The 26,397-nt window shown below is 47.4% G+C and overlaps 1 long non-coding RNA gene and 1 pseudogene across 3 annotated transcripts; both read right to left on the bottom strand.

Annotated features, from left to right (window-relative positions):
• Positions 1 to 2,422: 2,422 nt before the first annotated feature.
• On the bottom strand, positions 2,423 to 4,144 carry LOC136466062 (cytochrome P450 709B2-like; annotated as a pseudogene).
• A 189-nt stretch (positions 4,145 to 4,333) lies between these two features.
• Positions 4,334 to 8,943, bottom strand: LOC136464269 (uncharacterized). 3 transcript variants are annotated; one of them, XR_010761168.1, is made up of 5 exons: positions 7,879 to 8,943; positions 7,722 to 7,797; positions 5,531 to 6,189; positions 5,117 to 5,289; positions 4,334 to 4,605 (listed from the first exon to the last, which is right to left on the bottom strand). It is a non-coding gene; the product is annotated as an uncharacterized lncRNA (long non-coding RNA). The 3 variants fall into 3 exon arrangements; XR_010761169.1 differs by having other exon boundaries at positions 5,511 to 5,592; XR_010761167.1 differs by having other exon boundaries at positions 5,531 to 5,592.
• Between the last annotated feature and the right edge of the window lie 17,454 nt (positions 8,944 to 26,397).

Below are 26,397 nucleotides of genomic sequence, written 5' to 3'. Positions count from 1 at the left end.
GTCTCAACTGTGTTTCAGTGGATCGTATTGCTTCAGTGCATAAAGCCGGTTCCATTTGTTACAGCGAAAGAAATTAGGGGGTGTTTGGTTCCACCTCGTAAACTTTAATCGTTGTCTTGTTGGATGTTTGGACACATGCATGGAGTATTAAATATAGACTATTTACAAAATTAAATGCACAGATTGAGACTATTTTGCAAGATGAATTTTTTAAGCATAATCAATCCATGATTTGACAATATGGTGCTACAGTAAACATGCGCTAATGACGGGTTAATTAGGCTTAATAAATTCATCTCGTGGGTCACTAATGGATTATGTAATTTATTTTTTTATTAGTATTCGAACACTCCATGCGACACCCCTACGTAACACCTACTAAACTTCACCCCTACGTAACACCTACTAAACTTTAACCGGATCCAAACATCACCTACGGGTTAATTAGGCTTAATAATTTATTTTGAATTCAATTGCTTGTTGAAAAGCTTATTTGTATGGCCATACAGCATCACTACTGCTACCTGAGCCTTGTTCCTGTCATTTGTACGGCCATACAGGGCTTTCGAAGCCCAGATGCTCCTTTCAGAAAAGGAGTGTGGTTCGGCTGTTTGGCGCAATTTTTTGAATTACAGAAACAACACTTGGGGCGTGTTTGTTCCCTGCCAGACTGGTCAGACAAGGAGAGCCACATGCCCGAGGACAGGCCCAGCAGGTACAACACCTGCTTATTTGGTTCCATTTTCTAGAAGAGTCAGTTTAGATAGAGATCTTGTTTGTTTGCCTGTACGTTGGTATGCTGCTAGTCAGACAGAGATCTTGTTTGTTTGCCTGCATAATGGTATGCGGTTTGTTTGCCTGCTATGCGGTTTGTTTGCCTGCTATGCGGTCACCTTGGAGTGTAACATGCTAGAGTTGCCATCCAGTTTTTTCTCTTTTCTTCTTTCACACATTTCTACGAACATATTGGACGCACATGCTCGTTCATGGCTGCAACCATGCTGCTGTCTTCGTCGGCCGCAGGCAGCAGGCGCACTGTCGTCAAAGCTCCTGTAGCGGCGGGGTTGTGCTCGGGATTGTCCATGCCGCCGCACCCGATCTTGGAGAATGACCCCGCCATGGACGCGTGGAGCAGGCCGTAGCCGAGTAGCACGCGCGGCCATCGCTTCCATGGCCTTCTCCTCCTGGGGGCTGCGTCCGGCTCCGGCGTCTTCACCATCCCGGCGGGCTCCCCCACCAAATCGAGCTACCCTCCACCGAATCGAGGTCCTCCACCATCCAAATCGCGGTAGGAGGAGGTGAGGGAGAGGGAGGGGGAGGGGGAGGATGGAGCTCAGTGCGCTGGTGCGAGGCCACGCCGGAGATGGTGTCCTTGGCCGCCGGTGACGGGGTGGGAGACGGAGGGAGAGCGACCGGTGAGAGCAGCGCGGCGACACGAATGACTGCGAGGGCCGGAGAGAGCCTAGCCCAGAAAAAACGACCCCCCTTTCGTTTTTCTGGGATCAGGCTCTCAGCTGCTTTAGGCCGTTCGGTTTGACCCCCGCGAACCATTCCAGCCGGATTTATTACTAAAGTTTATATAAACATTCCATGGTCCGAATGCTTCCAGGTCTGGATTTGTTATAACAAAAAGAGCCTTAGGTCTTGTTATAGTTGGGTGAAATTTGAAAATTTAGCTACTGTAATATTTTCGTTTTTATTTGGTAATTAGTATTCAATTATGTTGCTATAACGAAAAGAGCCTTAGGCCTTGTTTAGTTGGGTGAAATTTGAGAATTTGGCTGCTGTAGTATTTTCGTTTTTATTTGGCAATTAGTATTCAATTATGTACCAATTAGGTTCAAAACGTTCGTCTCGTGATTTTTAACAAAACTGTATAATTAGTTTTTTTCTACATTTAATGTTCCATGCACATATCGCAAGATTCGATGTAATGACTACTATAACACTTTTTAGAAAATTTTTTTGGAACTAAACAAAGCCTTAAGGAACGTGCCAACCAAGCCCAAGAGATGTCCAGGCAAAGGGCTGCAGCTAGCGGGCCTACATCTGGCTCTCGTCTAGCCAAACAAACACATCCTTTATTCTCCCTAGAATATACCCGCCTGCTCCTCCGGAATAACCGGCCCGATTTCTCTCTGCCGTCGGATCTACCATCGTAGGGCCACGGTTTCTTCCACCGGATTCAGCGGGCAGCGGCTCCTCAGGTTTCTTTCGGCTCCGCGTGTTCCATTTGGCTTCTCTTTAGGAGCTGCGACAGCAAATATATGGCCGGCTTCCGGTTCTTTCTTTCGGCTTCTTCCCCTTTTCCTCTTCTCCTACCTGCTCCTCGTGAGGAATCACAGCAAACTACTATCGTCACACTGGAGATGGACGCCAACAGGACTGCAACATGTTTCTTGCCTACGGAATCTTAAATGTCTCAACTGGCCAAAGTGTGCGGATCCAAGAGCCTGAGCACGACGGGGAGCCCTTTCGAGTTTCGACGGCTGCATAGTCAGGAAGTCGGCCGGCGCGTGCACGTACTCCGGCGCCACCGCGAAGGCGAACAACCGCAGGATGAGCGCCAGCGTGGCCTTGGCCTCCAGCATCGCGAAGTCCTGCCCGATGCACGACCGCGGGCCCAAGGAGAAGGACAGCAGCGCGTTCGGGTGCGCCGCCGCCCAGCCCGCGCCCCACACATCCTCATCGCGGTGAAGCATCGCGATCGGGATCAGCAGGAGGGTGCCCTTTGGAACCTTCACGCCGCAGAGGTCCGCGTCCGCTGTCGGCTGCTTCGCGATCATCGGCACCGCGCCGTATAGCCGGAGCGTCTCGTACAGCACCACGGTCACCTGCGAAACAACATAAGAAGATGGCCGTGACGCACGCTCGCCGGCGGTCACCGTGCGGAACGGATATACACCTGCTAGCTAGCTCAATAAGCTTAAGGCGGAGGAGGCTCACGAGCTTGAGCTTGTTGAGGGCGTCGCCACGGAGGGGCACCTCGGCGCCGCAGCACTCCCGGATCATCTCCTCCCTAAGCCGCTGCTGCCACTCGGGGTGCGTGCCAAGAAGGAACATGGCCCAGGTGAGAAGGTGCGAGGTCGTGTCGTGGCCGGCGAAGAAGAAGGTCTTGCACTCGTCGATGATCTCATCCATGCTAATAGCCTGCTGCTGCCCCTTGCGGTCGTCGCCGGCGGCGTTGGTCTCCAACATGAGTCCGAGCAGGTCGCTGCCGTAACCCCTCGCTTCCTTTGCAGCGGCGAGGCGCTCGCCGATGATGGCCATGAGCGTGCCCCGCACCGTGCGCTCGAGCTGCCACCGGCGCACGTTTGCCTTGGTGGGCACGTACTGCATGCCCGGCACGCGCACGTTGTCGATGGACGCGAAGGCGATGAACTGGAGGTCCCGCTGCGCCAGGAACACCTCCTTCCCCTGCCGGTAGCTGCTGCCGAACGCCGTGTGCGAGATCACGTCAGCGGTGAGCTCCGTGAACTGCTGCCCCACCTCCACCGTCACTACCCCGTCCCTGCTCGCCGACGCCGCGGCGCGCGCCTCCCACCCCCGGATCACCTCCGCCGCGCATGCCGCCATCGCCCCCATCATCGACTTGAGCTTGTCCATGGCGAACGCCGGGTGCACGACGCGGCGGTGGCGCGACCAGTCGTCGCCGTCGATGAAGACGAGGCCCATGCCCATCAGGGACAGTATGGTGGGGCCCGGGTCCATCTTGCCGTACAGCCCTGACTTGTCGAAGAGGACCCGCTTCACCATGTCGTAGCTGCCCACGAACAGCGCCGGAGTCGAGCTAGACCACGTCAGGAACACACACAGCCAACCGTGTGACACGATCACAGCGAAAACTTCTCAGAATTCAGAATTGATCTTGCCCGCTCGCGTACCGTAGAGCGACATCCACGCGCGGGATGTAGTCGTGGGAGGTGAGGTCCAGCGTGTCGCAGCTCGTCGCCGCCCGCATCGCCTGAATCTCCTTGCTGTTGCCCACGAAGGCACGGTACGGCGGCCCGCGGACGCCCTGCCGCGCGGACGCCCTCGCGACGGCGTACGGGCGCCACACCAGGTGGACCAGCACCGTCCACAGCCTCGTGACCACCACCACGGCGAGGGCGGCGGCAACCAGCGCTGCAGCTCCCGTGCCCATGTCGAGCAGCTAACAGGATACGAGAACTTGCGGTGCACCCACCCTGCGAAGCAAACTGCAAACCGCACGGGATAGTACTGCTGTGATGTCGTCGTTGTGTGTGTGCGCGCGCCAGTGTCACTACTGTGTGTATATGTATACTGGTAGCCTGCGCGCGTTTGTAAATACAGATAGAGGATATATGTTTTATTTATGGAGTAGAGACCAGTCTAAAGTAATACACAAATATAAAAAGGATTACATAGACATGTGTTACAGGTAGTGATATATTTTAGAGTTTGATGAATTCATCTTTGATTGTTTCTTGAATAGCCTCTGAGAAGAGCGTGGTCTGGGAACTCTGCGATGACAAGCTTGCTCTAACTGCATCAGTCCAATGAGGGTGTTGTCATCTTCTTCAATAACTGTGAGATTGGGCAGCGATAGTTATTCATCGTAGTTGAGGGGGATTTCATTTCTTCCTGTGAAAAGAGTTGTACTTAGGCCTAGTAAGAACAGGGTATCGAAGTGTATAACAAAGTTTCAAAATCTTAGGGCACAATGAAAATACATGATGATTAGAGGTAGGCAACAGGCTGAAATCAAAGCAACATGATATCATATATATAGGAGTGTAAGTTAAAGATTTTTTAGGTCGAGTAGAGCAGATATGGTTTGAGATGGGCCAAAACATACAAATTTTGACTTGAGGCATAGGTGGCAGGAAATGGAGCAAAGGTCTGTACATATAGCACTGAACATATTCATTTTGAATTATTAGCATTGAGGCATAGCAAATAACAAACATGTCGGCAGCATAAATACAAAAAAATAAAAGCAAAGTACTATAAATATATCCATAATGGAAAATTAGGCACTCAGCAGGCAATCGCTGACTGAAGAGTTGGCATGATGAAAAAAAAACACAACCGCTTTGAACAAATTGCCCCAATATAAATCAGAATCAGAGGGGAGAACAGCAAGACAGCTGACCTGCTGCCATGTGACGCCGCTTGCCTGCTTGCCCATTGGTTGCTGCCGCTTGTCTGCTTGCCCATTGGCTGCTGCTGAGACACATAAGCGTACAGGTGATGGTCTTTTGTTGTTGTTGTCCTTCAATCAAGCGTACACGCGGTTGCTGAGACAGTAGAATGGCCTTTTTGTTCCTATCACATCGCACACAAACTACTCAAAGCAAGTTATTTGATGCAGATTATAAAGAAATTAAAACTCAAAACACACACATGCCAGCTCTGAAGTCAATAATCAAAGGCAATTTAGCCATGACATTGAGGAAAAGGAGATTCGACGTCATAAAAAAAAATAACCCATCGATCTATACATGGTAAAAGAACTGAGACCATGTGTTCTCAGTAATATGGGATACCTAAGAAAATAGATGATTACCGAAGCTGGGAGCGTAGCCATGAGCAGATCGGACCAGGGCAGAACCTCTTTTCTGTATTTCTCTGTAAATTTCGAATTGGAGTCATGCTTTTACTGCAGCACTTACTATGGCTATGAACCACAGTAGCACTGGCCAAGCAAAGGCTGAGCACGAAATCAAATCGAAAAAAAACATCTGCAACAGCAGAACCTGATACTGCACATCTACATACATCAGCCTTTAGAGCAAGAGGGCGGACAACAAATGTCATGAACAGTAGTTTAGTAGCATAGGTACGAAAAGAATAGCACAATCTATGAAATGGCACAAAGCATAATTATAGTAAAATTGAATCTAATATGTGGTTTGTGTTATGGTCAAATTTCCTCACAGTTCAGGGTATGTAGGCAAATGAGAGACTGCAATAATATCTTGGGTTCCTCTAGCTACAACAGCGCAACGACGAATTGTGGGCACCACTCTCACAAGCATCCCAAGTTGGCCTGCAGCCTCGCCACCAGCAGTTGTGTGCCTGTGCTGCTACGCTATCCCCCTTGGAGAAGGGCATGACGGAGCGTGAGAGGGCCAGGATGAGGAGGGGAGGCGACTGAAGTAGGAACAGGGGATCAGGGGAGGCGATGCTGCAGAAGCACATTATGTCAATGGCAGTGGCCTCCATCTGGATAAGCATGCAGATAGTGTGGTGGTTCTCAGCTATGAAGATTAATACTAAAATAGGGACATTCAAAGTTGTGGGGACAAGCACATAAAAAACGCAGCCGATATTTTTTTTGTGCAAACCTGTCAGCCAGTTCATGCACTGAACAAACCAGCAATTGGAATTTACAAATCGCAGAGATTATCATAATGGGAGCATGACCAAAAAGGTGTCTAAGGGCCTGTTTAGATTCCAAAAAATTTTGCGTAGTACCCGTCACATTGAATCTTGCGGCACATGCATGGAGTACTAAATGTAGATGAAAAAAAACTAATTACACAGTTGGTCGAGATATCGCGAGACGAAACTTTTGAACCTAATTAGTCCATAATTAGACACTAATTACCAAATACAAACAAAATGCTACAGTGAGCCAAAATCCAAAAAAATTTGGATCTAAATGGGGCATAAGTAGGAGAGCAGAGTTGGGGAATCAACTGCCCACACTTATTCTTCGCCTATGGAAACACGCCGTACGGAAGATAATTGGAAAAGGGCGGCTCCCCACAAAAACAGAAGCAGTTAAACAGGAAGTTACTAAACAAATCATGCCACTTTGCTCTAACGCATCTTTTCTAGCTTCTTCATAACGGCACAGCCAGCAACAGATCATGTCAACAAAAGGCCAATGCTCATCACTCATCGGTAGTGTAGGCTTTGGAGTTTTAATTCATGGAGTAGAGGGGCACCATAGTATGACCAATGCTCATCACTCAGACAATAGGTGTAGACTCTATGGCAGATCCAGTGCCGGAGGCTCCCACATGAGTGGAGTAGGTGTAGACTCTATGGCAGATTCAGTGCCGGAGGCTCCCACATGAGTGGGGTCTGGAGAAAGGAAAAACCGAGGCAAACCTTCCCTCCGCAAAATCTACGGAGAGGCTGCTTCGAACCCGTGACCTGGTGACTCAGTGAGACAGCTCTCACCACTGCACCAGGCCTGCCCTTCAGGTGTAGATTCTAAAAAAGAAAGAGCGTACCCAGTGCAGAGAGCTCCCGCTCCGTGCGGGGTCTGGGAAAGGGTGTCAGTGGCAAGCCTTACCCTTGCATGTGCAATGCGAGGAGACCATGACTCGAACCAGGGACCTTCCGATCATAGACGGTAAGACTCTACCATTTGCACTAGGCCCGCCCTTCAGGTGTAGACTCTAGAGTTTTAAATTTAAATCATGGGCCCTTGAATACAATAATTCACGACATCGAACTCATGTACATGTAGATAATACTCTGTACTGAAACAGCTGACAACTCATACTGCATAGAACAACTAATATAATAATCTAATATGGACATCATAATTACACGGACATCTCACTGTTACATGTACACATGGCAAAAACGTTTTCTTTAGCGAGAGCAAGGCTAAATAAAAGTTCATAGATAGGACAACACACATGGTAAAGGCATATTCAGCAAGTAAACAATTAAGGAACTTATAATTGCAATTGTTAATTATGCACCTTCCTTAATACGAAAACAGATGAAATATGTACCTCTGTTCAGCTGCGCGATGCACTGATCCTCCTTGATCATCATCTGCAATTCGGCAATCAATACTGAAGGTTGGCACTGGAAACATTTGGAGCAACAAAAGACAATATAAATGTGCGCACTAAAAAACTGGAAACATTATAGCTTCATAAAGTGTACCTTGATAATGACTCAAGCAGCGTCAACGCAGATCCACTGTAATCCTGTGGCAAGCGTTCAAGCTAGAAAAAAAGAATGATGGGTAACATTAATTAGTGGTACCTTAAGCTCATATAATACAAACCAAAATCTTTAAAGTTGTCAGTACTCTAATACGTTTAAGTTGCCAGCCTCACTAAAATTCTTGTAGTGGGATGCCACCTTAGACTGATCAAGCACCACATTATTTTGTGCCTATTGACTTCATATAAAAAACCATAACCAGCATGTTTAGTGCACCGAGAACAAACAGGTAAAAAGCAAACAAATATTTGTTGTACACATCATCTGGCTTATGTTTTTTAGTTCAAAAATCCTGTATTTAGAAATAGGAGCATGAAAATGGCGAAACACTAAGATGCTCTGTGAAAATTTCAAGCTAAAACTTCTGCGGTTGGTGTGGTGTTCCAAGTTTTTCTTAAGAAATGAAGTGCTGTTCCGAGATTTGGTTGCCCGTCAGCCTATTAATGCAGGTGTCTCACTATAACAAGGCCTCCATGCATGTAGAAGTTTTAAAAGTAGCATAACCAAGATAGCATTCTAAATGTACATAGCACTTGTATTCTAGAGGTAGCATAATTCGGTTGCCATATTGCACTCCAAGTATTAGTTCTAAAAGTAGTATAATAGGAAAATCAACTGGCATGGTTCCTCTAGGCTGGTTGAAATAAACATGCTTAGCTTCTGATGCATATATGACCTGTTATCGTGCTGTAAGTAGTAAACCAATATGGAGATGACATGAAATCTTACTATATGCAGATATGATTGTAAATGAGACTGCTAAAAAGTAACCTGCATTCCGCAGGTTTCTGAGAATCACCATACAACAGGAAATAGAAACAGAGAACCCAAGCAGCAGTATGCACACCTAAATTTCATTCCGATAATACCGAAACCATTTTGGATGTGCAAATGCAAATTAAACCATAAAGATTTTTTATATAAACCTGAAGTTGTTTCTATGTGTAAGTAGCTAGCCTTCCAGATTTTTCGATTCAACCTTGAGAGACATTTCATCAAGCAATTTACACCGCACTACATGTTACAGTCTCGCAGAACAAAGGCTCTTGTACGGCCCGCTCCAAATTTAGATGCCACAGAATCTATGGTAACACTAGTACAGAGACGGGCTTTACTTCCGGTGGGGAACCCCTCTAGTCCCGGTTCTCCACCCGGGAGCAAGCATCCGGGACTAAAGGGGGGGTCCTTTAGTCCCGGGTTAGGAACCGGGACTAAAGGGGGACCTTTAGTCCCGGTGGGTAACACCAACCGAGACTAAAGGTACCTCCTGACATGCCACGGGCCGGCACCCTTTAGTCCCGGTTGGTCCAACCGGGACTAAAGGTTATTTTTTTTCTTTTTTTCAAAATAGGTTTTCGAAGTCGTATTGTACGCTGCTAATAATACATTTATACACGCGTATAGTATGTTTCGGTTCAAGCACAATGAACGTATTAAATGACACAATTCAAGCATAGAACTATATATATATATATATATATATATGCATGCATGCATATGTGTATTTTACATTATATTATTTCATGTGCATATATTACAAAAGATTGCATTACAGTTATTGTGATATAACAAGTTTCCTCTCATCCTCTAGCTTGGCTTCCATGGTAGTGTTGGGTCGAAGTAGAACTCGCCCTTGGAATCGATGACCTGGTCATTAAAAAATCCGGCTATAGACTCTTGAATTGCTTTGAACTGGTCTTGTCGTATGACCTTTTCCTCCAACCATCGAGCCTACAGGTTTGAATTAAAGGAAAATAAATTAATATATGTACACACACACACACATATATATATATATATATATATATATATATATATATATATATATATATATATATAAAGACATAGTAACACAATCAATAATAATAATTAAATGAATATATAGTGTATTTTTAACGTACTTTGAGTCTCTCTGTAGGAGTTCTTTGGGAGACCTGCTTGATAAACTCGCAAACATAGTAACCACAGTAGTTGTTCCCCTGTTCCTGCCTCAGACACCACTTTACGAGAAAAAGATTTGTCATCCAATCTGGTGATCCGGTGAAAGCTATATGTTTAATTAATAAAGATAATGCGATTTAGGAGACTTACTTTCAAAGGGATTACATTCAGTGGCGCTTTGCATTTTCCTATGTGTTGCTTCTCAATAAAGGTTTTCCAAACACTGCCCAATAAAAAATTTGCCACGTCATCAGATATAGTTAATCATCATGTTTGTGTGTATATATAGTTGCTAGAGATACCGAAATTACCTCTGGATAATATCTATCATATCTTGGTAGTCTTGTTGTGGTTTTCTCATCGAGTCATAGATTATCAAGTGACTTTTCACCAGATCGATGTCCATCAATATCTAGTGATTGCTGCATGTGTTTATAGGATATAACGCATAACACTCATTAATTAACTAGAATCAACATATGAGCCATTAAGGATGATCGACATTATTAACACTCACTTGAAGTTATAGGGGAAGAGTATATCCTTCTTGTGGCGTTGGTTCACTAAGAAGTTCATGAGGTTACTCTCTGACTTAGACTTCCAATTAGGCTTTGGAGTAACTGGTCTTTGAATACTATATGGGGATCAACAAAATTAATTTTATTGCAGCCTTTCTTTCTGCGCTCTGTCATTGTAAATCTACATATATATATATATAGTACTTGTTAGGATAATTTATATGCATATACACACATATGATGAGTTTAATAATAGATCGAAAGAATTATTACTTATAGGCAATAGCAGCTAATGATAACTTTGTCCAGAGAGGTCAGTTGGCATAGTTGATGAAATTCTGCAAAGTCAACATACATAACATCATCGCCACGGAACCAATGTTCGTCTCTAATTCTGACACCAATGTAGAAGTATCCACCGGTAGACGCCTACATGTACAACTTGTTTAGCAGGTACATTTGCATCCCCAGATCACCTAAGGCTTGAGGGTTGTATAGACTTTGGCCTAGTATAAATTTTTTCTTCCAAATATCAACATCCGCCGCACTCTCAATGTTTCTATCACTAAACATCTGGTAAAGGTCGAGACCAGTCTCTTCAATAAATTCACCAAGGTGATCCAAATCGACATCCGGAGGTATGTTTGCCTGATGCATTAATCCTAAATTCAAACCATATTCATTACCAACAACTAGCGGGGGGACTGATTGGTGCGATTGTTGTCCGAGTTGTGCAACTCCTTTCCCTGCTCGCTTCTTTTTCTATGCCGCCTCAATTGACTTGGTGAGAGTGCGGTCATAGTCCGTTAACGTTGCTTTGGACGGCTTACGAGATTCCCGCTGTTGTTGCTGGTAAGAAGCCACCTTTTTTCTTAGAATATCTAGAGCTACGAAGAAGTACGGTTTCTCCGGGTTTTTTCTTACTTCTTGATCCTTTTTAAGTTTGTCATAGAATCTGTACATATATTTTTTATATGCATCAGTTACTTCTTCCTTCTCTTCAGATATTATTTTGGGAATAGCCCTTGGTTTCACGGTGACTTTCTTTGCTGACGGGGGCTGGTTCTTCATTTGCGGGGCTGGCCTCTTGCTAGTACTTGGCTTCTTGGTAGGCGGGGGCGGGGGAGGCATTGGAGACCTCCTTGGAGGTGGTGGCAGCGGCGTTGGAGACCTCCTTGGAGGTGGCGGCTGCGGTGTTGGAGACCTCCTTGGAGATGGTGTGGATGTAGCCTCGCCTTCCAACACATTGTCATCGTACAGAGCACTATGATGATCTGACGATTGAACAATTGGACTTAGGTTGGGAGAGGATCTGCTACAAAAAAAGGAATGACATATTATTATGAGCAGATTGTTAATTATTTAAGCCAATATAAATTAATGATGTAGTGTTTTCATCCGCACCTATGGTGAGGTAGTTTAGGAGGTGGAGGCGACATCCCAGGAATGATGATGTAGCGCTTGCGCCATAGAATGAATGTCTTCTCTGCTTCTCCTAGAGTCTTCTCGCCATCACTTCCAGGAATGTCAAGAGGCAAATCACTAAAATCTTTTTCAGCTTTATCTACCGAGATGGTAGCATATCCTTCTTGGATTATATTCCCATGAATCCTTAGTGTCTTGGTTCGGTCAATAGGATTAACAAGACCGATAGCCACCTTGATTGTGGAATTCCCCTTCGGAATGTGTAGCTCACATGATGTACAAGGTTCAGTGACGTCATCCACAGGGAAGCGCAGTCCTGTGTCCCCTTGATTTGGTATCTCTGTGAAAGCGCAGCTGCTTTTCAACTGAGTAGGGGGGCTAATGTTGATTCTTGGCTCTGATGCCTGCTTGCTTGCACTCACTACTATTTGCACTTGCCTTTTGATTTCCTCCTGCATTCTTGCTTCAAGGTTTTTTCCCACTCCTGTGCTTCACACACCGCTTCCTCCAACCTCTGGAGCCGCTGTGCCTCTTCTTCCTTCTTTCTCTGGCGGCTTCTGTAGGAAGGTCTGTCCTAAGGGAATCCATGCTCCCACGAGACACTTTCTTTGCCTCTAGTTCGGTCACCGTGTTCAATAGTCCCGATGGCATATGTTAGTTCATTCTTCTCTCTGTTGGGCCTGAATGCACCACTAGCAGTAGCTCTCTGAGCATAAAACAATCTTTCTGTTGCTTCTTGCAGTCTTGCGCCATAAACGCACTTCCCTATCTCCTGGTCCAGTGTTCCCCCATGAGCGAAAAACCAATTCTTTGCACACTCTCCCCACTCGAGTGATTCTGGTGTGATACCCTTGGCAAGAAGGTCTGCTTCCATTTTGTTCCACTTCTTAATGGCAGTCGGGTAGCCACCTGATCCCAAGTTATGGTGGTATGTCTTCTGTTGGGCATTACATTGGTTCTTTATCACCCGACTCACACCCTCTTCCAACGTCTTGTACTATACAAACTCATCCCAATAGGGCCTCTGCTTTGAGATCGGGTCTGGGACAGTGAAATCTAGTGCTATGTTCTTCTTGACATACGTCGTGTATAGGTGTTTCTTCCAAGTCTGAAACTGGGTGGCCATCTTCTTCATTACCCAATCCCTAACTCACTCCTTCAATTCATCACCATCTATTATATCATCATAACCATCTGTTTGGAGCGTGAAATGTTCCAAGACATCATTCCAAATTAACGTCTTGTCACGATCGAAGACAAAACTGATATGAGGAGCATTGGTCTTCTTCTTCCATTCACGAGTACTGATCAGGAGCTGGTCCCTTACAAGGTAACCACAGTGGTGCATGAATTTCGTTTTATTTGGCCCCCCCGGTTCGCCTGTATCCACATTGAACTCCGAGATGATGAAACGGCCCTCCAATGGCTTTTTGGGACCTCGAACATTTTTACTCTTCATTGTAGTTGTTGATGTCGATCTAGAGGGCTACAAAACATAAACATTATTTTTAATGTCATGAGCACACATAAGACATATGATAATATATATAGCTAATAATAAAAAATATATACTTGGCCAATATCTTGTTGCTCATTTTGTTCAAGAGCTAAGTACTAACTCCCATCATCTGCATCCTCTTGCACGTTATTTTTAGCACCATCATCGCCGGCAACTTGAGTGCCAGTGTTGATCAAATTCATCATCAACTCCTCCTCATCCATGTTTCTCGGGTCGGCCATCTAGCTTCAAAAAACAAAACCAATATATAGTACGTCAAATCTTTGCTTACATGCGTAAAATCTACAAACAATATGCATTATTAAATCTTGCCCCTCGGTCACGGACGCAATTCGCCACACTAGGCGAACTGCGTCGGTACTAGGGTGAATTAGGGCTATACATAAATGGCCGAGGGCGAATTGCGTCGGTGACTAGGGCGAACCACGTCGGTGACATCAACAACGCGGTTCGCCCTAGTCACCGACGCAATTCGCCCTAGTGTGATTGTTTAGCGTTAACGATAAGGATAATACGAATGTTGATCAACTAGGCCATGAGAGAGGGCGGTGTGACAAGAGTGGCGGTGCTCCGCTCCGCAGTATATATGTTTATACACATGGGTGAACGAGGGCGGCGGTGCTCCACCGTATAAACCCTAAACCCTAGGGCGAATGAGGGCGGCGGTGCTCCGCCGTATAAACCCTAAACCCTAGGGCGAACGAGGGCGGCGGTGCTCTACCGTATAAACCCTAAACCCTAGGGTGAACGAGGGCGGTGGTGCTCCGCCGTATAAACCCTAAACCCTAGGGCGAATGAGGGCGGTGGTGCTCCACCGTATACATAGAAATGCATGGGCGAACGAGGGCGGCGGTGCTCCGCAACGTATATATACATGCATATGAATACAAATGACGAAAACATATGGATCGTGATCGAGGACAAGGACGTACGACAAGGCGAGCGGCGTGGTCTCGATGTCGGCGCAGAGTAGGCCGGGGCAATGGTCGGCGCAGCAGAGCGGGCCAGGCCGTGTCGGCACGGTGGCGACCGGCGTCGGGGGCGCGCACACTGCGGTCTCTGCTAACGACGATGACGTGAGGCGGGCCAAGCCGGGGGTGGTGCTCGGCGTGAACTAGGGGTGGCAGCCGGCGTGCTGACGATGATGATGTGAGGCGGGCCAGGCCGGGGTAGTGTCGGTGCAGTGGAGGGCATCGTCAGCGCGGAGCGGCTTGGGCCGGGGCTGCGGTCAACGTGCTGGAGGGTGTGGCCCGCGCGTCGGGCCGGGGCGGGCAGCAGCTGGCGCCGCGAGGTCATCGGGGGCGTGGTGGAGGGTGGCGCGCGCGGTGGAGGGCTGAAGACGAGGGCGGTGGTCGGTGTGGTCGGCGTAGAGGTGGAGGACGTCGTGGGGACCAAGGTCGACGGCGATGTTGGGGCCGGGTCGATGGGGTGGCGGCGGCAGCGGCGCGGCGAACACGCGTGCGAGGACCGCGGACGCGCGCGAGGTGGTGGCGACAACCGGCGTCAGGCGGGGTGGCAGTGGCGTCCTCAATGTGGCGGGCCGGGTGGCATGGGCGCAGCGGGGGAGAGGAATCGGCGATGGCGCGCGCGGCGGCGAAGATCGACAACGCAAGGAAGAAGATGGGGCGACGAGGGGTTTGGGCACTGGCATATATATGCCACACCCCTTTACTCCCGGTGCCAGCCCCCCACCGGGAGTAAAGGTCCTTTACTCCGGGTGCGTGTTACCAACCGGGAGTAAAGGTATACCGTTACTCCCGGTTGATAACACGCACCGGGAGCAAAGGTTTACCTTTACTCCCGGTTGGTAATACGCACCAGGAGTAAAGGTTTTTTTGGCGGGCCACGAAACTACAGCCCACCTTTACTCCCGGGTGGGCTTCCCACCCGGGAGTAAAGGTGGGCTGCAGTTTCGTTACCCGCCTGTTTTGAGCAAATTTTTTAATAGAAATGCAATAGTCTTGTTAAATACATAGTAAATTAAATAAAAGGCATAAAATTATTTTGTTAAAAATATGGATTTTCTTTTTCTTTATTGCACATAGGAAAAATCTATAACCTAACTTTTTTTATTTTTTGTTATAATTATAAAACATAATGTAACTAATATTTATTATTTCGTTAATGCAAAAATGTAGTGTTTAATTAAAATTATTAAAACTATTGGTTTTGGACAGGAAATTTGTTTTCACATCATTTTAACGTTAATATTTTAATTTTTCATCACTCAATATCCTAATTTAACTTTTCGAGAGAGAAATCCCACCAAATCAAACATTGATTTAATTTGAAACACGACATAATAAACATCTGAATTTACAATTATTAGATAATATCTCAAACACACACTACATTAAATCACTATATCATTAGGTGGGCACAACAGTGAACTTCTTCTTTACGTATGTCCCTTGGTTATGATCGCGTCATAACCATGGAGTGTCCTCATCATTTACCAAGATGCTAGGGTCCTTGTTCACTTTGAACGGCGGAATTCGGTCATCCTTTTCATAATCTTCTGACATGTCCAACTTGTCCTCAATTCCCACGATGACTCTTTCCCCTAAAAGAACTATGTGGCGCTTTGGCTCTTTGGTTGAGTCATTATCGTTTTTCCCTCTTTTTGGTTTGGTAGACATATCATTGACATAGAACACCTGATTCACATCCTTGGCAAGGACGAATGGTTCGTCTTTGTACCCAATATTACTAAGGTCTACTATTGTCATTCCATACTCGTTGTCTATTGTTACCCCACCTCCGATCACCTTGACCCATTGGCACTTGAACAATGGGATCTTCAAAGTAGGTGCATATTCTAGTTCCCATATTTCATCTATGTGGCCATAATATGTCTGCTTATTCCCATTCGGGTCTGTGGCATCTATGCGGACACAACTGTTTTGGTTGGTACTCCTTTTATCTTGGGCTACTGTGTAGAATATGTTCCCATTTATCTCGTACCCTTTGTATATGATGATATGCCATGATGGTTGCATAGCCAATAAATACAGTTGCTCATGGATGCTCTCATCACCTTGACATTTTTTTCGCAACCAACCGCCGAAAGTTTCCATGTGCTTATGCGTAATCCAAGCTTCAGTCTTCCCTGAAAACTTGGATTGTAAGAGATCCTTGTGTGTCTCAATATACGGATCTACCAAAAAGGAGTTCTGTAGAACTGTGTAGTGCACTTTATTGAAATAATCATCCTCCGTATCAATATATGTTTTCCTCCCTAGTGTCCCCTTTCCTCTTAGTCTCCCCTCATGTCTCAATTCAGGAACACCAATCGAGTCAAGGTTAGGAATAAAGTCAACACAGAACTCAATGACCTCTTCTGTTCCATAGCCCTTGGCGATGCTTCCTTCTGGGCGAGCACAGTTGTGAACATATTTCTTCAGGACTCCCATGAATCTCTCTAAGGGAACATGTTGTGTAGGAACACAGGACCGAGAATGAAAATCTCCTTGACTAGGTGAACTAGGAGGTGTGTCATGATATCAAAGAAGAAAGGAGGGAACACCAACTCAAAGCTGATGAGACATTGAACCACATCATTCTGTAGTTTAGCTAGATCAGTTGGATCAATTGCCTTCTGAGAAATTGCATTGAGGAATGCACATAGCTTCACGGTGGCTAGACGTACATTTGGAGGTAGAATTCCTCTTAATGCAACTAGAAGTAATTGCGTCATGAGAACGTGATAGTCATGGGACTTTAAGTTACAGAATTTCTTCTCTGGCACATTTATAATACCCTTTATATTCGAGGAGAATCCAGATGGTACCTTGATGTTGTTTAAGCATTCAAACATGATTCCCTTCTCCTCTTTGCTTAGAGTGTAGCTAGCAGGACGTAAGTAATGGCATCCATCATCTATCTTCTCTAGATGCAGGTTGTCTCTTTCTCTCAAACAACGTAGGTCCTATCATGCTTCAAATGTGTCCTTAGGCTTTCCATACACACCCATGAAGTCTAGCAGGTTCACACAAAGATTCTTCGTTAGGTGCATCACATCGATCGAGCTACAGACCTCTAGGACTTGCCGATAGGGTAGGTCCCAAAATATGGACTTCTTCTTCCACATGGGTGCGTGACCGTTAGCGTCGTTTGGAATAGGTTGGCTGCCATGTCCTTTTCCAAAGATGACTTTCACATCATTGACCATATCGAGTACATCCTCATCGGTTCGGTTGTGAGGCTTGGTCAGGTGGTCTGCCTTCCCTTTAAAATGCTTGCCTTTCTTTCTTACGGGGTGATTTGCAGGAAGAAATCGACGATGGCCAAGGTACACGACCTTTTGACATTTTTCAAGAGTACACCTCTAATATCACCGAAGCAGTGTGTGCATGCATTATATCCCTTGTTTGACTGTCCTGAAAGATTACTTAGAGCAGGCCAATCATTGATTGTTACAAACAACAATGCTCGCAGATCAAAGTGTTCCTATTTGTACTCATCCCACACACATACACCTTCTTTATTCCACAAAATGAGAAGTTTGTCAATAAGTGGTCTTAGGTACACATCGATGTCATTGCCAGGTTGCTTCGGGCCTTGGATGAGCACAGGCATCATAATGAACTTCCGCTTCATGCATAACCAAGGAGGAAGGTTGTAGATACTTAGAGTAACAGGCCAAGTGCTATGACTACTGTTCTGCTCTCCAAAAGGAATGATACCATCTGTACTTAAAGCAAACCTTAAGTTTCTTACGTCATTTGCAAACTCCGGGAATTCTCTATTGATTGCTCTCCACTGGGACCCATCAGCAGGGTGTCTCAACATATTGTCTACCTTATGGTCTTTTTTGTGCCATCGCAACAATTTTGCATGTTCTTTGTTTCTGAACAGACGTTTCAAGTGTGGTATTATAGGAGCATACCACATAACCTTGTCAAGGATTTTCTTCCGCGGACGTTCGCCCTCAACATCACCAGGGTCATCTCGCCTGATCTTATACCACGATGCATGGCATACCGGGCATGCATCCAATTTCTCGTACTCTTTGCCATGGTAGAGGATGCAGTCATTAGGATGTGCATGTATCTTCTCGATTTCTAGCCCCATAGGACAGACAACTTGTTTTGCTTTGTAGGTAGTGGCGGGCAATTCATTGTCCTTCAGAAGCATCTTCTTTTGGATTTTTAGTAACTCTCCAAATCCCTTGTCAAATACACCATTCTTTGCCTTCCATTGCAGCAATTCTAGTGTGGTTCCTAACTTTTTCTACCCTGCATCACAAGTTGGGTACAACAATTTCTTGTGATCTTCTAGCATCCGCTCGAACTTGATCTTCTCCTTTTCACTTTCACATTCTCTTTGTGCATCATGAATGACCTGACAAAGATCATCAGTAGACTCATCTTCTATGGCTACCTCTTCTTCAGCTTCTCCCGTTGCAGTATCATTGAAGCACGCACCATCGGGAATAATATCATTGTCGTCCCATTGTTCTTCTTCACCTTCTTCCATTACAACACCGGTTTCTCCGTGCTTCATCCAACAAATATAGTTTGGCATGAAACCTGACTTGAACAAGTGTGAATGAAGAGTCCTTGAGCAAGGATATTCCACCGTATTCTTACATATGGCACATGGGCAGCACATGAAACCGTCGCGTTTGTTTGCCTCGGCCACACGTAACAAAGAATGCACGCCGTCAATGAACTCTTGGGAGCGGCGATCAGCATTGTACATCCAATGCCGGCTCATCTGCATTACATGACATAAATACCATATTAAAACCTAGATCATAATTAATTATTTATACAACATGCGTGCCACCACAAAAGGTACAAATTTATGAAAGCATCGCTACAATGTAGACAATCCCAACTACCACTAAAAGAACTAAAGCTAAAATACATTTCAGGAGCATAAGGATTTCGCGACCAATCTCAACTAAAATAGACAAATCCCCCGATTGTGCAACATCTTTGGGCTTCTTTGGCTGGATCACTGCCTCATTAGCCGCTGTATCTGCCTGTTGTGCAAGATATTTTTGCACGAGTTCAACATACTCTTCCTCCCAGTAGAAGCCTGAACATCATCCACTGCCATCACACTGAAATTAAAACAAAAAATTAGAACTTTAATCACAACCATCATGAAAATAGGTATAAACTAACCATAATCATAAAATACGATAAAATAACTCACATTGCGATCCGGACACTTGTAGAAGATACGACCCTTATTGGGACCCTCCTTCTTCACTCGGTACTCCATCATAATCTTCGTCTCATCACGACACTTGCCGCATGGAATGAGAGGGAGGCCTGGCCTAAGTCGCTTTAGAAACCCATGAGAGGCTGAGGACCCAGAAGCAGTTGCCATCTACTCTCTATACTCATTTTTAATACACTATAAATTTCTCATTTATAAACAAATAAAATTAAGAAACTATAAAATTATCTATATCTCTAAACAATGAAGTGTGCTATGCATGCTAGAAATAAAAAGTGAATACTAATTTTAAATACCTACTTTAACCTTTCTTCATCCAAATATGCAAACTATAAGTTATTTTGAGCTCAAATTGTTGAAAAAAAACACCATAAAAACAATATATATATAGTGAACAATATGAGATAAGCCAATGATGAAAAATAAGAGTATGAGATTGGTAACCTTTACAACTGAAGAATCGGTGGAGGAATCGAAGAAATCGATGGAGGAATCAAAGAATGGATGGAGGAACAATGGAGGGAGGAAGCAAGAACACTAGTGCAGTGAGCTTCACAATGTGCTGAGCTCGGGCTCGGGGAGGAAGAAGGAGACAGCCGGGATATAAAGGGGGGACCTTTAGTCCCAGTTGGTGGCTCCAACCGGGACTAAAGGTAACTTTCCAACCCCCAGCATAGCCACGGCCTGGGAGTAGACCTTTACTCCCGGTTGGAGCCACCAACCGGGAGTAAAAGTCTACCTTTAGTCTCGGTTGGTGGTTCCAACTGGGACTAAAGGTCCTTGCCACCTCTGTCTAGCACAGTAGCCATTGGGCATGGACCTTTAGTCTTGGTTGGAGCCACCAACCGGGACTAAAGGTCTCTCTAGTCCCGGGCACAAAAAATGCCGGGACTAGAGCCTATTTTGGCCGAGGATCAAAGGTCTGTTCTCTACTAGTGTAATATACTAATATGTTGTGGGCTCCTTCATAGGTTGCCATTATAGGCGTAGGATAAGGAGGACCATGGCCAACAGTGGCTAAGGCCTTTTCAGTTTTAGTAAGAGAATAATCAGGGAGGGTTTTTAGGATTTGGACCATTGTTTGTTAGGAAGGAAATGCACCTAGACTATAAAGGATGCACTTAGGAATGTGATCAGTTTTATCAAAGAAGAATAGAACCTCCCAAGCGGGTGGGGTTCCTCTTCGATGGTGGCTGCGCGTGGTTCTGCCGCTGCCGCCGGCGATACCCCCACCGCGCCATTGCCTCGCTACCCTCTCCTTTCCAATTCCCAGTCTCAGCTCCTTCTCCATTCTCCCCTACGCACTCCACGGTAGCAACGCCATATCAATTTGGTATCAGAGACCCCTTCTGGTGCATCGACATCAATGTCTAGCACCGTGCCTGATCCTGCGGCCATGGATGCAAAGCTCGATAAGATTTTGGCTCAAATCACCACCATCAACAACCGCTTGAACTCCCACGCCTCCCGCCTCGCTCGTGTGGAGACTGGCAAACCCGACGTCGGAAAGGGCACTGGCGGGGAAGACAAATACGGCGCCGACGACGCCACCTATCACGACGATGTGGACACCGACGCGGCTGACCTTGAGTGTGACCGCACCTGGGCCAACTTCCACAAATGTGCCCTTCAGGAGCGGGAGCGGTTGGACCATGGCTTCGACTCGCGTGCCTCAAATCGAGACTTCTACAGCCAGGGTGAATGTGGCTGGGATGGTCGCGGCTACAACGACCATGAGCGCGGCTATGACGACTACCGCGGGCGCGACTTCAACGACCACGACTACGAGGACCGCTCGGGCCGCCGGGTTGACGGTGCTGGCCATGAGTATGGGCGTAGCTTCCACGACTTCACCTACGATGGTGGCCGGACCCTCGATCGACCACGTGAGCCACATAGACCACCCAAGATCCCCTTCCCCAACTTCGACGGCGAGTCTGATCCACTAACGTGGCTCAACAAGTGCGACAATTTCTTTCGTGGCCATCGTGTTCCAGAAGATGAGAAGGTGTGGATGGCGTCCCTGTACCTCAGCGGTACCGCGGCTGACTGGTACTACCAGATGCAATGTGACTTTGGTATGGTCTCATGGCCATAGTTCATCGACTTCGTCAACCTCCACTTTGGGCCACCGATCCGTACCAACTCCATCGCTGAGATCAATGCCTTGGTCTGCACAAGCACTGTCAAGGACTATTCGTGATGCTTCCTGGCCCTGCTCTCGTGTTGTGACAACCTCGCCACACGGACGGTGATCGACCTCTACACCGGCGGGTTGGGCCAACCATTGGCCCACAACGTCGAGATGCAGTACCCAGCCATCTTCAGAAGGCCATGAGCCTCATGCGGGCATTCGAGCAGCGCCAGGCGGAGACCTTTGTTGTCAACAGCTCTACGGCGCCTAAAGGGCCAGGTCATCGCACCATTGCATCGGCCGCCCTGGCTACGTCTGGCACCACAGTGCCGGAAGGGCCATGGCCACGCTTTCATCGCCTCACACTGGCCGAGATGCAGGAAAACGCCAGAATAGGCAATGCTATTTTTGCCCAGAACCGTACAGCAAGGACCACAAGTGCGCCGCCAAGGGCGTCTTCCTCATGGACTTGGTGGATGGCGACGACGACCCCCTTAGTGAGATCAATGATGTGGAGATCTCTCTCCACGCGCTCACTGGCCTCAACTCCGCTGACTCCATGTTGCTGTAGGTCACGGTCGGTGGTGTCCAGCTATGAGCACTGGTGGACACTGGTTCCATGCACACATTCATCCACTCTACGCTGGCACAACGCCTAAGGCTTACCATCACCCCACGCGCTGGCCTCAATGTCATGGTGGCCAATGGTGACCGGGTGCATAGCCCGGGCATCTGTCTAGCTACACCGATTACCATTGGTGGCGAGGCCTTCTCCATCGACTGCTTCGCGCTCGACTTAGGCAGCTTTGACTTGGTCCTTGGCATCCAATGGCTCTGGACGCTAGGGCCGATCGTCTAGGACTTCGGCGCCCTGGCGATGTCATTCTGGTACAACGGCCGCTCTCACCATTGGATTGGTGTGAACAGCAGGGGATTGGTGGCACGCGTTATCACTGATTCCCGTGCTGTGTTGGAGGAGCTCCTACAGTCATATGGCAACATCTTTGAGGAACCCCATGGTTTACCACCACCACGCCACCATGACCACAGGATCCATCTCCTGCCGAACACTCCTCCGGTGGTGGTGCGCCCGTATCGGTACCCACAACTCCTCAAAGACAAAATCAAACGGCAGTGCGAGGACATGCTCGCCCAAGGGATCATCCAGGAGTCGACGTCACCATTTTCCTCTCCGGTGCTCCTAGTCCGCAAGCAGGACGATAGTTGGCGCTTCTGCGTCGACTACCGCACTTTCAACGACACCACCGTCAAGGACAAGTTCCCAATCCTAGTGGTGGATGAACTCCTGGACGAGCTGAGGGGTACCCACTTCTTCACCAAGATTGATTTGCATAGTGGGTACCATCAGGTGCGCATGCACCCGGATGACGTCGCCAAAACTGCCTTTCGGACACACCGGGGGCACTTCGAGTTCCTCATCATGCCCTTCGGCCTCACCAACGCACCGGCGACTTTTTAGGCGCTCATGAACGATGTGCTGAAGCCGTTCATCCGCCGCTTTGTTTTGGTTTTTTTTGATGATATCCTAGTCTACAGCCATTCATGGGTTGAACATTTACAGCATGTTAAAGCAGTGTTGCAGATCATGCGTGATCATCGTCTCTTCGCCAAAAGATCCAAGTGCTACTTCGGCGAACCATCCGTGGCCTACCTCGGCCTCATCATCTCCACCAACGGAGTCACCATGGATGCTGAGAAGGTCGCAGCAGTGGAAGCTTGGCCATGCCCGCATACCACACGTGCCCTGCGGGGTTCCTCGGCCTCACTGGGTATTACCAAAAATTCATCGCTGGGTACGGAGGCATGGCAGCACCTCTCACTACCCTCCTTAAGTGGGAGGCATTCACTTGGTTGGCCGATGCGGAAGCTGCCTTCGTCATGCTCAAGGCAGCGCTGGTCACCGCGCCGTTGCTTCAGCTGCCGAACTTCACCAAGCGTTTCATCATCGACTGCGAAGCGTCCAGCGCTGGGTTCGGCGTGGTGCTGCACCAAGGCGACGGCACCATCGTCTTCTTCAGTCGGCCGGTCGCTCCTCACCATGCCAAGCTCCTAGCATATGAACATGAGCTGATTAGGCTGGTCAAGGCTGTCCGTCCATCATTGGTGGCCTTACCTCTAGGGTCGTGCGTTCACCATCCGAACCGACCACTGGAGTCTCAAGTTCCTTCTTGACCAGCGCCTAACGACCATTCCATAGCACACGTGGGTATCCAAGCTTTTCAGCTATGACCTCACAGTGGAGTACCGCGCTGGCAAGTTCAACACCGTCACCGACGCACTGTCTCACCGTGATGCGGAGGCTGCAGTCTTGGCCCTGTCTAGGCCCCTCTTCACCGACTACGACACCCTGCGTGCTGAGCTACAAGAGGATGCAGCGGCTTAGGAGATATACCGCTAGCTTGCTGCGGGCACGGCTCCTGCAGGGTGGTAGCTTGTTGACAGCCTGCTGCTCCACAACAGCCGTGTCTTCGTCCTAGAGGGCTCCAGCTGGTAGCCAAAGCTACTCCATGATGCTCATGAGGCCGGTCATGAGGGTGCCCAGAAGACTCTTCACTGGCTGTGAGCTTTGTTCTACAACAGCTACCTCCACCGCCTTGTTCGTGACTTTGTATGCAGCTGCGCTATCTGTCAGTGGAACAAGACGGAACATCTCCACCCGGTAGGCCTTCTTCAGCCCTTGCCTGTGCTGACCCATGTCTAGAGTGACATCGCCATGGATTTTGTGGAGGGCTTTCCATGAGTTGGCGGGAAGTCAGTCATCTTGACCGTCGTCGACCGCTTCTCCAAGATGGCTCATTTTGTGGCCTTAAGCCACCCCTACTCCGCACAGTCCGTGGCTCGGGCGTTCTTCGATAACATCATCTGGCTCCATGGCTTTCCATGTTCGATTGTCAGTGATCGTGACATGGTCTTCACCAGCCACTTCTTGGAAGAATTGTTCAAGCTGGCCGAGGTTAAGCTCTTGCGTAGCTCGGCCTTCCATCCTTAGACGAACGGTCAATCTGAGGTGACTAACCGCATCATTGTCATGTATCTGTGGTGCCTCGCTGGTGATCGGCCTCATTCGTGGCTGTAGTGGCTTCCTTGGGCAGAGTTTTGCTTCAACACTTCATACCAATCTACCCTTCGGACTACACCATTTGAGGTCGTCTATGGCAGACCACCTTCGGTGCTGATGTCTTACACGCCGGGTGCAGTCTGTGTGGCTGCTGTTGATCGCCAGCTCCACGACCATTATATCTTCCTGGCTGAGATTCGAGAGCATCTCATCTTGGCTTAGGACACCATGCAGGAGCACCAGAACTAGAAATGTCACCATGTGGAGTTTGCTGTTGGTGACTAGGTGCTGCTATGCTTGCAGCAGCGCACAGCGGTGGGCATCACGGCTGCCTCCCACTCCAAGCTTGGGCCACGCTACTTTGGCCCTTATCAAGTCATCGAGCGGCTTGGCATGGACGCTTATCATCTGCAACTCCCTCCAAAGGCGCGCATACATGATGTCTTTCACGTCACCTTGCTGAAGAAGTATGAAGGTGATCCGCTTGCTTCAATCATGCCGTTACCGGCCATTCTTCATGGTCGTGTTATGCCTACTCCTTCTCAGGTGGTTCGAGCTCGTCTGAACCGAGGTCACTGGGTGCTGTTGGTGCAGTGGGCAGGATGTTCCCCTGCTGATGCCACTTGGGAGCTGCTCGCTGATTTCAAGGAGCGCTACCCAGAGTTTCAGCTTGTGGATGAGCTATTTGTTGGGGAGGAGGGAAATGTTGTGGACTCCTTCATAGGTCGCCATTATAGGCGCATGATAAGGAGGACCACGGCCAGCAGTGGCTAATGCCTTTTTAGTTTTAGTAAGAGAATAATTAGGGAGGGTTTTTAGGATCTAGACCATTGTTTGTTAGGAAGGAAATGCACCTGATGCACTTAGGAATGTAATCAGTTTTATCGAAGAAGAATAGAACCTCCCAAGCGGGTGGGTTCCTCTTCGACGGTGGCTGCGCGCAGTTCTACCGCTGCCACCGGTGATACCCCCACTGCACCATTGACTTGCTACCCTCTCCGTTCCAATTCCCAGTCTCAGCTCCTTCTCCGTTCTCCCCTACGCACTCCACGGCGGCAACGCCGTATAGCAAAAAAACTAAAACAAAGAGATATCATATCTGAGGCATATAATTTTTGAATCAATCACATAAAACCAGACTATAGAGACACAATGCCCTTGACAGATACTTGCACCTTGTTAGAAAGGAGTACAAAATTTGGCAAATGGGCCTTGCATAGAGAACTCAATTGTTGAGAGTGAAATAATCAAATAATTCAGCGGTAAAAGCATAACAGCTGCCCAACAGTGGTATCTATGTTAGAAATGCTAAATGATTGGCTCATGAGCTATGCTAGTAGGTACATTGCAACAGGAAAATGTATTACTCAATCTGTTAGCATCTAATGTTGGTAAAAGAACCAAGTATTGTTAAGAAGAAGCCATGCATCTTTTTGTTGTCTAGAGCGCCTTGGGAATAAGATAGGGAAAACTGGTATATGGTTTCAGCGCATTAATATTATGTAAAAATGGCATGTTGATAGGCAACAACAAATCAACAAATACTTCATCAACTGAACATGTGGAGGTGGGAAGGTAGTCACTCACATAGCTTGAAAGGCTACAGGTTCATTTCTTGGTAACACATAGCAACCCAATAATTTACATG

Source organism: Miscanthus floridulus, chromosome 7 (genome assembly GCF_019320115.1).
Source record: "Miscanthus floridulus cultivar M001 chromosome 7, ASM1932011v1, whole genome shotgun sequence".
NCBI lineage: Eukaryota > Viridiplantae > Streptophyta > Magnoliopsida > Poales > Poaceae > Miscanthus > Miscanthus floridulus.
This window is presented reverse-complemented; position numbering and strand designations above follow the sequence as displayed.